Here is a 12,159-nt window from a genome sequence, read left to right on the forward strand (position 1 = left end):
AAGACAGTAAAAAAAATGAAGAACTGCAGTGAACATAGTTCATTAATCTTCTTCTTTCAGCTTTTCCCAGTTAGGGGTCGCAACAGCAGATCACCTGTCTGCTCATGATTGGCAGTAGAGTTTTACGGTGTCGAGTTACCAGCCTTCCACGGAAGGCACACACACGCACGCACTCATGCCCTAGGGCCAATTTAGAGTGTCCAATCCACCTACAGCATGTCTTTTGGATGTGAGAGGAAACCAGAGCACCCGGAAAAAACCCACGCAACGACAGGGAGGACATGCAGACTCCACACAGAAGGCACCCCAGCTAAGGATCAAACTAGAGAACCTCTTGCTGTGAGGTGACAAAGCTAACCGCTGCACCACCATGGCTACCCAAAGTCTTTCGTCTTTTCCTGGTTAGGGGTGGCAACAGCAGAACTACAGTCTGCTAATGATTGGCAGTGGATTTGTATGGTGCCGAGTGGCCAGCCCGATGCCCAACCATCAAAGAAGGCACACCCATTCATGCACACACCTACCTGCATGTCTTTAGATGTCTCTCAACCACAGGGAAGACATGCAGACTCCAAACAGAAGGCGGTCCAGAATTCTTATATTTTGTATACCTGTTACCATTTGCCTGCATTTTAAAATTGTGTCTTTTTGGATATAGAAAGGTGGACTCTAACATTATGTGTCCAAAAGGTAGTTGTGGTAGAGTCAAAACTTTTTATTTGTCAAAAGGATGATCATCTATTTTAAAATGCTTCACACTTGAATGGTATTAGTTTCAGTTGACTTAATGAACATGAATGTGGAAACTATTGTTACTGAAATTAATTAAGTTCAACACAGTATTAGTAAGACATCAGTAATTTTCAAACAGCAGTAGTTGTGGTTATATATTTTAATTTAATGATATATTATTTATAGAAATTATAATCTGATTTATTAACAGTGATTTTCCTTCGCATTTATATTCTATTGTATAAGCAAGTAAGTACTGCTTTTTCTTCAGTTCATATGTTAACATGCAGTAGTAGAAAGTTGCCACTAGATGTCATGGTTTGGCAAATCTGTGGCTTATATGGTGAACATATCAAACCAGGAATACTGTAGTCCATGCAGAAGTTTTCTTTTTAATGTTTATATTGTGAATATTTTTAATTTAGTTGTTCATAATTTGTCCGTAACAAATTATATTTTAAATTTCCAAGAAATAAACATGAAAAGTAACACTACGACAGCAACCCAGTGGTGTAAAGCAAATAATGTAGACACCAATAACATCCAACACCACTCTGCGATGGAACGGAAAACCTTAGTAAAATAAAACTTTCAAAATAAAAGGAAAGCACTTTAGCAATGCAACATTGCTTCTTCAGACCATTCAAAGAGTACAACATAAGCTGTCATTATATAATTGAAACAGTCAGAAAAATACCCAATGAAAAACAGCAAACAATTAAGACATCAAAGTGATCAGGCATGCTCCACCACTATGTATACACTATTCTAAGAATGTTAACTTTGTTTGTGCAGCCATTAAAAGGAATTGGCACATTTTAACCTCTGACAGTGAGATCAATACATTGATAGGGAAGAAACCTCAATTTGTGTTTAAGAATAAGAGTTCTCTTAAACGTATGTTGTGTTATGATCCCAAGATGAGGTGTTCAGTAGAGAAGTCATGGGGTACCACTGAATGTGGTAAGTGTAATTTTTGCCATTGATTCAACATAGCAGCCAACTGCCACACCAAGAATGTAGTATATTTAGCGAGGTATGTTGCATGCCCACATTTTTATATCGGGAAAACAACTAGAATGTTATATGAGAGGATTAGAGAGCATATGAGGAACATTAGACATGGTGATATCAATAACCCCTTAGCTAAACATGTAGGTGATGCAGGGAATGAACATACCTTTTCGTTTTTAGTTACTGAGCAAGTTTTTGAGGGCAATAGACTTGGGGATATTTGCAACTGAACCAAAAGCAGGGAGTTGGCATGGATTTTACAACTCCAAGCTGATAAGAGATTTAGCCTAAATGGCAAGGTTTCTTTAAAGCCTGCTTTGAAAGCAAAAGGTATACACAGGTGATGAATGTGTGATCAGTTTCATAGTCCCCTTGTAAATAAATATTGGTTATCCCTTTTTGGGTGGTGATAAGAGATGGACAACTCTCGAGTAACTCCTTATGTGGTAACCTTGGTATGGTACTGATATTTCATTTTTTCTTGTGTTGTATTAGATAGCCCTATCATTAGCACTTGGTCTTGGATGTGCATATAATGATTAATAACTCCCAGATCAATTTTTGTGACATTTATGATTTTTTATCAAGTGATATATGGCCTTTCTTTAATGTTGTACTCAGTTACATCATTACTCAATATTGTTCTGAATTATTGGTTTTTGTTAACATGCCCTGTTATATGGGTTTTTATTATTAGATTTTTTGTTTAAATTTTGGTTAATTTTTTTAGTACTGAGTTATGCTTAGAGTTGTCATTTTTTGATGTAAAATAGTTATTATAATACTATTTGGTTGGTTCATGCATATTGGGTCATATGAAAATGCAGTATAGTTGGTTTGTGTTTTAAGGTCATATTTGATCGTTGCTGTCTATGTAAGTGATTACATTTGTGGTGGATTCATGGCTGAGTTCCCCTTTGAGATTGTTGGCAGTGTATCAAACAGTTCCTTCTGCTCAGTGACACTGTTCAGTATTACTAATAAGGTAATAGTTGTCTGTAATAGTCTTATTTAGGGTCTATATCAGAATATCAAAGTATTAAAACTTTGAATGTTCTGATATCGAACACTATTTAACGAACGCTAAGAATAGCGAATTCTTTCCTCAGGAAAGAATTCAGTTGGCCATTTCTGTGGCTTCGCTATTCTTAGCACTGTGGTGGAAAGTTATAGGTTGGGTTCAGGTAAGTGTGCGATAGTTTGTACATTAGGGTTAGGGGTGGGTTAAGTGAGTTAGGGTTAGGGTGCCGGTTAGGTTTGGGTTAAGGTAAGTGGGTAGTTAGTAGTGTATGTTTAGTTTAGTGTAGCATTAGATGTAGAAATTTAAGTGTATGTGTGTGGTTGCTGTTTGTTTGATATGCTTGTGTTGCGTGTATGTGTTTCGGAGCAGCAATTTTTTTCCATGGGAAAAAATCTGCTGTTCTGAATGTTCGATATTTTCATGTTTAGATGTTTTGGGGTCAATGAAATAGCGTTTGCTATTTTCCTCTTTCGATAACATGATATAAACACCCTAATTTATAGGTGGGAGATATTGATTATATATTTCTCAATATAGTACTTGCTGACAGAGCCATTTAAATGAACAGCGGTTGATGCTCAGTGTGGGTTTTTGCCGTTTGAAGTAGGGCTTTGGCTTGTTGGTGCTTTGCTGATGCAGAGTGAATTTGTGGGTAGTTCTTGGTCTGGGGCTGTATTGGAACTTAGATTCATCACTGAGAATTAGTATGTCTTTGATAGATGTTGGTGTTTGGTTATTTAGACCACATGGATAAATACTTTTTAGCTGAAGAGCCATCTGCACTTATTACGTTGTTGTTATGGAGTGTTATGATAGGCTTATTTTATGATTTGCCGTGTTTTATTGGAGAGAGCATTAGTAACCAATGGTAATCTTGAATAGTTTCTTCCATCCAATTGGTGAGGTAGCTCGTGGTTGTCTGGGATTACAGTTCTTGCGATCTGATTGGGTGTAGGCTTTACTACCTTAAATATATACTTATAAGCTGCTGGTTGCAGTTTGACTGTTGAATATTATCTTATATTTGTTTTGATGGTTCATAATACTCAGCTATATAGATCCGCTTCTAGCGTTATGAGCTGAGGTATAGGTTTTCATTGGGTTGGCACCACAGAGGTGTAACTTTTAGTAGAATAAGTTATTTTGCCTTTGATATGTAGAGTTTCCAACTGATAGTAGTGTATTGCAGCATTTTTCAACCAACCATTGAAGCAATTCCTGACTGGTTATTATTAGCCATTTCTGATCTTGATTGGCTGTTGCCCACATAACCACAAAGGCATATCGCTATTTTACCAATGAGTTATTTACATTTAAATTTAGCTATCTGAAGCACAATTAAAAAGATCATGCTGTTATCAGTTCGCATAGAGGCACTAAGCATTGGTCTTCACATCCTAAGAGGTTTAGAAATGGTTAGTGATCATTCGGTCTCATCCATGTGTTGATAGGCCAAGTCTATGCAGCTTAGATTTCTATTTGTTTGGTTCACGCCATACTGATAAGATGCTGAGCTGGTTTTCAACCAATAGGAGTGTACTATAGTGGATTTAGACCAATCTCTGAGGTGACTTCTAATTGGTTATTTTTGGCTTTTCCAGATTTCTATTTGCTGCTATAGTCTATAGTGGTAGTATTAGTGAAATATTATGCTTTTATTTGCAATTTGTTTGGAAGAAGCTTTATGAAGCTTTTTTAAAAAGTTTATGCTGCTCTTAATACTAGGAAAGTAAAGCGTTAAGGAATAGACCAGCAATGCTAGTAAACTAGTTTTGTATAAAGCTTTTATCTTGACTTTGTGAAGTCTATTGATCATATTTTTAAACCTGTGGTATAATATTACCAATTGCAATTATACGGGTATTTTGAATGAATGCTACATGATAAGGGGAGCCATTTTTTACTGATTGGTCATTTTTAGTACAATATTGGTTGTTTTAGCCAATTGAAACACAGTTTTCCCTGTGTTTTGATAGGTAGTTAGATTTTTAGATTTTCAGTGAATGTTACATGGTAGGTTGAGTTACTCTTTTTTGATTCATTGTTCTAATACTTCATATTGGTAGCTGCAACCAATTGCAATATAGTTTTTACTGTGTTTTGATAGGCAGACATTTGCATTTGTTTTGATAGGACGAGATTTCTTACTATTCTATGATAGGCTACTGATATTAGTTGAGGCAATTAATTATGCACAGTTAATTTTTTGATGTTTTGTTTGCTGTTTTTGATTGGGTATTTTTCTGACTGTTTCAATTATATAATGACAGCTTATGTTGTGCTCTTTGAATGGTCTGAAGAAGCAACTTTACATTGCAAAAACTCTTACCTTTTATTTTGAATGTTTTATTTTAATAAAGTTTTCCATTCCATCGCAGAGTGGTGTTGAATGTTATTAATATTTTAAATTGTTTTACAAAAATCATAGGAAATCAATACATGTATCTTAATATTGCAAAACCTGTTATATGATGTCATTGTATAAAGTTCTCTCTTTAAATGTAAATAGGCTAAATAATCCCATGAAGAGAGATAGTGTAAACAAATATCTTTATTTGCATAAAGCAGACATTGTTTTTCTTCAAGAAACACACCTTTTATCACAAGATTTGAACAGATTTTTGTTTAAAGACTATGTAATGTGGTTAGTTCACAATATAAAGAGAAAGAGAGGGTTTTAATTTTATGGAGGAAAAGCCTACGATTACCAGAAATCATAGATTCTTATACAGATAAAAACGGTAAGTCAGCTTTAGTAGTAATAAAGTTTGGTAAAATTTTTATACCCTGATTAACCCATATTGGTTACACAGAATTGGCACAAAAACAGTAAAACGACATCTTGACACTATGACCCTATATTATCGGGGCGAGATAATTCTAGCAGGAGATTTTAATTGTATTTTATCTTCAGCTGACACCACGAATACCAAGCCTTTTGAAATCTCTCCTGTAGCTAGACATTTAAATAATTATGTAAATTCAAGGAATTTAAAAGACACATGATATAAAATTTCATTCTTTCCTGAAATTCTCTCATTATTCATATAGATGTGGCACACAGGTTAAAACTGATTAAATAGCAAGCTCATTGTTATCCAAAATAGATGATGTAATAATTGTATTCTGCCCTTTATTAGATCACAATACCATTACCTTCAAATTAACTTATCATACTGATTTTTTAATCTTTTGTCAGAGAATCCCCACTTACATTATGAAAATAAAAGTCTATCTTAACTGATATAAAGCAATTTATTAAAGTAAATAATAATGGTGAAGTGTCAGACATGATTCTATGGGATACCTTAAAGGTGGTTTTAAATGGGAAAGTTAAAGGCTGGTACTTGTCTAAAAGGAAAGAGTGGGATAAAAGGTTAATTGATATACAGAATGAAATAGATAAGTTAAAACTTATAACACCTAAAGATAAAATAGTGTCAGGTAATATAAATAAACTAAAGAAGCAATGCCAAGACATCTTGTATCACAAAGCGTCCATACATTTAGAGAAAATCATGTTGTACTCATATTCAGTTAACCCTAAAAGCTTAGAAAAAATTGCAATTAGATTAAAATATCTAAATGAGAAAAGCCATATAAAAGAAATCATATATAAAGAAAAGAAAAAAAAGAAGAACATTTTCAGATATGAAGAACATACTTTAAATGCTTTAAAAACATTGTGAATATATAAATAGCTCTAATACAGTGATAAGTGACAAGAGTATTTTAAATATTTTTTAAAGAAGAGCATTCAAAGGAAATTATCTCATGATAATATTAGCAAAATAGCTACAGCCTTCACTATTAAAGAACTAAAAAATGAAATAAATAATCTAAAAACTAATAAGGCACCAGAGTTGGATGGGTTCATCCCTGAAAGACATAAAATCTTACCAAATAATATGTTAAAAATCCTGTTAAATACAATTCAAGAAGTTAAAAACACATCAAATGTCCCACCTTTGTGGAAATATTATTTAGTCTCTCCAATTTTAAAACCAAATAAGGAACCCACCTCTTGTTCATCTTATAGACCTATTTCTTGGTTAAACATAGAGTGTAAGATTTTATGGCTATTATAGCTAATAGACTAAACACCATCCTTTCTGAATTAATAGACAATGACCAAACAGGGTTCATAAAAAATAGGAAAGTTCTAGATAATATAGTAAGATTACTGTGTCTTATAGATATAGTAAACAAAAAGAAAAAATAATTGTCAATATTAGGTTTTGAACAAAGCTGTTGACTCTCTTAGTTGGACCTACTTATTTAAAGTATTACAACAGTATAACTTTCCTTCATAATTTAAATATTTAATTAAAAAGTTCTATGAAAATTCAGTTTCCTTTGTTAAGATTGGCTTTTTCATATCTAGCCCTTTCAAAGTATTGAAAGATACAAAACAAGGTTGCCCTTTGTCCCCTGTAATCTTTGCCCTTGTCATAGAGCCATTTAATAATTACATATGAAACAATAAGAACATTACAGGTTATAAACTTACTAGTGACCTATCCCCCAAGATCCAACTTTTTGTTGATGATTTGTTACTGACATGTGGGAATATTGAAACTTCACTAGACTTTTTAGTGCTCTAGATCTATTTGAAAACATATCTGGATTAAAATTTAATCATAACAAAACCCAAACTCTTTTAATAAACAAGACAGTTACTTCCAAATTAAAAACTTACAAACACTTAATTGGGATAATTCACATATTAAATATTTAAGTATTTTTATTAAATCTAATCTTAAAAAGACAGTTTCAGTTAATTATCAACATTTAATTAATTTAATATAAACCAAACAGAAAACTGGAATACTGGAATAAAATGTTTTTCTCATTTGAAGACAGATTAACTTTAATCAAAATGATAATATTACCTAAAGCTCTATTTGTTAGTCAGTCACTAATTATCCCCCACTCAAAAAAAAACTGTTAAAAGTATAAGTAATATCTTGGTCAAGTTTCTCTGGTACTCTAAGAAACCTAGAATATCTCTACAATGGCACACTCCAAGCTGGGATGAGGGAGGTATTGCATTTCGTAACATCGAACTATATATAAATCCAGTTATTATTAACACAGTACTTCTATGGCTTAATAATTCATATGCATCCTATTGGAAATTAATGCAGAAATTATACTACTAAGCAATAATAAAACACTGTTTGAACCTTTTATTTGTATAGATAGGAATATCTTTCTATGGCTAATTAAAGTATATTTACAAAATAACAAACAAAAACTAGCATCCTTTTTCTTCACTAACCAAATATTATTGAATTTTAAAAGATTTATGCATTCCAATTACCTAATAAATAAGTTAATAATCTCCATATTTCCAATTGCCTTTACTAGTGAATGTATAATTTCCCTTGATATTAATAAAATGTTGGATTTTTGAAAAGGGTAACTTGCTGTATTAGCATCAGTTGTTGTCAACAAATAAAATTCACACAGCTGATTATTTAATAGCTAGGTATAGTCTACAAAATTGCAATTAGCTTGATATCCAGACCTGTAAGGAATTCTTTCAAAATAGAACTATAACTTCATTAGAAACACTTGACAAAAGCATACCTAAAATTCTTGGCATCATTTCTATTAATAATGGTTTCCTAAAAGGTACCTCATTTATATCCATGATACATAAATCTATTAGAACAGATTTTACTTTTACAGATGTCTCTTACTGGAATTATTCAACTAAAATAAACAAGGAAGAAATTACATTAAGTAATGTGGAAGGTTGGTATAATGGTTATGGCGTTTACCTTACAAATACAAGGTGCAGGATTTGATTCTTACATGGGGTAGTTAGCCTAGTACTAATCTATGAACCTATAATAAAAGGCTTTGTTTAAATCAGCAGGAAAAAACACAGTTTCTACCTATTGGAGAATTTATACTTGGACGTTCTTGCATAGAGGTTTTTTAACTCCATATAAAAATTGCAAAAATGTATAAAAACGCAGACATGAAATGTTGGGGATGTAAATCATCTGATGCTGACTGGTTGCATATGATTGTAAATTGTAGAATGGTATCTGCTTTTTGGAATGATTTTAGATATTTCTGTAAAGCTATGTGGAATGACAATTGTACAAGCTCTGACTTCCTCATATTGTTTAATGAGCCAGTTCCGGAAATCATACCCAGAAATCAAACGCATATACTATGGTCAATACTAGCGATAGCAAGGAAAGAAGTTACAAAAAATTGGAAATAGGAACATACTCTCATATTTAATTGTGAATTTGTTCATTTAGCCAAACTAGTATGTGATAATGAAATTTCCACTATAAAGCTGAGAACAAAAAAATCTGCTAATTGCTTGGGAGAAACTGAAATCTTTACTAGAGAAATATTAAATGATTTCCTTTAGTATGTATATATTGTTATGGACAGTGTATATAGTTTATATTTGCTTCTGTACAAAGTTTGATCTTTGGCGTATAAAAAATAAAAACTTATTTGAGAAAAAAAATGTAAATAATTATAAAAAATGTAATTATGTCAAAGATAAAGAAAATGAAGCTCAACAATTAGTAGTTAAGATAGAAAGAGATGAAATAAAATGGTAAATGTATAATCAGTTAACAGGAGGTCTTCAGGAAATTTTGAAGTTAAGAGGGAAATGTAATAAAGATATGGAAGGTTTTGCTTAAAAAAGTTTTAAAGGAAGTATCATTATCTTGAAAGAAAGCTATGGTACATGTATTACCCAAACAGGGAAAAGACCTCTTAGATATATCTTCACATAGACCCATTTCAGCTTTCACCCATAAAGAGTGCATGTGTACACTAGCTAAAAGAATAGCAAATAAGTTACCAGATAGTTGATAGATGTAGATGAATATGGTTTTGTACAAGGAAGGCAAACATTTGACAATATAAAAATGATTATCCAGAGGGTAGCATAGTATAAGAAAGCACTACTACTACTAATGCTTGAAGCAGAGAAAGCATTCAGAAGGGTCAGTTGAGACTTTATGAGTAGGGTAGTGTAATCATGTGCATTCCCTGATAGAATAATAGGGTTAATAAAGAAAATATTTGAAGAGTCAGATACAAGAGTTATGTTGGGAACGTTGCCCTGTGGCAAGCTGTGTTTAAAGAGTGGAACCACATAGGGATATATTCTATTCTCCCTAATATTTATTTTATATTTAAAACTGCTGGCAAAAAAAATAGGGGATTGAAAATTCAAGGCTATAACAAGTATGGTAATCAAGAAAAATTAAATTTATTTACAGATGATATTGTTTGTTCTTGATAAATCCAGAAAAGGATATTTGGTTGCTATAAAACATTTTAGATATTTTTAAGTCTTTATAGGCTATATAATAAATTAAGCTAAAACAAAGGCTGTGGCAGCAAACCGTGCACCCTTGCATGAATTAGTTTAGTAACATCCATATTTATGGATCTATGTTAGGATGAAATACTTAGGTGCATGCATTAAAGATTTCTCTTATAGCAGCTAAGAATATGTGGGAATGAACTAAACAAAAGATAACACAAAAAATAAGGAAACAGCAGCTCTTAATTATAGCTGTGAATGGTAAGATATGAGCAGCAAAATTTATTTTTGTTAGTTTCTTTAGTTGTGTATGATAATAAAGAGATGAAAAAACTTATTTAGGAGGGGAAAATGGCAAGAGTAAAGTAGTATATGTTTTTTATCCTAATAGAATAAGGTCATTTAGTGTTACCTGACTTGACGAGGTATTTTAAGATTTAGACAGTAAAGGCTCACATACACAACTCAAGCAGAAGGTTATATATCAAAATGGAAAAGGATGATGGAAAAACAGGTGGGGTGAGAGTTAAAAAGAGAGACTAGGATCTGGGAGGCAAGTCCTTAAGGGGTATAACAATCATGCAGAATATTATATTCACAAAGTTGTCGACAGTATTATAAGAACTAAGCCAAAAAAGGGAAAACTAAGCCAAAAAAGGGAAAGACAAAAAGGAGACTTTTACCACCAGGGATATCCACAAGAAGCTATATACAAAATAGGCAAGAAGGGGCCAGAACGTATTGGAAGAAATTAGCAAAGGAACCAAGGTATTGGCAGCAAATCATTCAGGAGGGAAAGGTAAAAGAGTGGCATGAGGTTAACAAGTCTGGACTGCAGGATAGAGACCGTCTTCCCTATTACAGAATGATAGAGTATAGGCAATGAGAAATGGATAGGGTAGTGCTATGTGAAAGACCAGTTCTGCCAGAGGATTTAGTTGAGTTTAGAATGGAAGCTGATGTTAAAATAGGGGATAATTAGTAGGCTACATAAAATATTGTATGATAACTACAATCATCAGAGGAGATTAGAAAAGACTGGGGAAAAACAAAGGAAAATGCAATTTACAAATAAATAATGGAGCTAAATGTGTAAGCTTCAAATAGGCAACAAAGTCCAGATAGTTTAGGATTTTTGTTTTGCGTGGAAGTGCTTGCAAAGGTGTTTGTACACACCAAGTAGATTTCAGAGGATTTTTTCTGCAGGTAGATAGCAAATTATTGAAGTGTGATAGGGAAGAGAGAGAGAGAGAGATAATTGAAAGCATGTTTTTCTGAATGTAATGAGTTACTATATTTTAAAACTTCCCTACAGAGTACTTTGATGGTGTAACTATGAAAATATTCTTTTCAGCTGGTATATAGGATTAGAATTAACTAAACATACTAAGGCCTTACTAAGTTTAATGCCATTGGCTGCCAAAAAAAAAAAAAAAAACAATTACCAGAAAATGGAAATCAGAATCTATACCCAGCATAAAGGAAATTCTGGATATTTTAAAGGAGATAAAATAACTGCTGGTGTCATCTTTAGAAAGAGAAAGGAGTACCTTTTATGGAAACAAATGAAATGAGCAGGAATAGTCCATATAGAATAATGTTCAGAAGGAGGAGGATTGAGGTTTAAGATAAGGCAGGAATTGAGTGATTTATGTAATGTGAAACTGAATGAAAATTGTTAGGGAAACCTATATGAACACTGGATGACAATGTCTACAGAAACTGCTACAGTTTAAAATGTGATGATTTAATAAATATGCTTAAAAGAGAGAAACTGCAATGTGTATAATTCATACCATCACAAAAATCCACAAGAAGTGATGTTCCTTTGTACAGTACCAGGCCGTCTTGGGGGCAGAAAGATTTGCTTGAATTCAAAGAATTCAAGGAAGCCATGAAGTGGATATGTTGAAATTATTATCACAAGTACTATAAATTAATTACATTGTTGGATACAAGTATCAGGGCAACAAGTGCACTAAAGTCTGCATTTTTAAGAAAGTCTCCAAAATATGTGGAATGTGGAAGCTAAAAGGGAAGAAAGTAATTAAGATCTGGAAGGTTTTGTTTAACAGTA

At 32.7% G+C, this 12,159-nt stretch overlaps 1 protein-coding gene across 1 annotated transcript in view; it reads left to right on the forward strand.

The window, feature by feature from the left end:
* LOC122805770 (sodium-coupled monocarboxylate transporter 1-like) overlaps positions 1 to 12,159 on the forward strand; it is a 515,621-nt gene that overhangs the window by 320,158 nt on the left and 183,304 nt on the right. The window lies entirely within an intron of this gene.

The sequence above is a fragment of the Protopterus annectens genome, chromosome 7.part0 (genome assembly GCF_019279795.1).
Source record: "Protopterus annectens isolate FY-2018-M chromosome 7.part0, PAN1.0, whole genome shotgun sequence".
Lineage (NCBI taxonomy): Eukaryota > Metazoa > Chordata > Ceratodontiformes > Protopteridae > Protopterus > Protopterus annectens.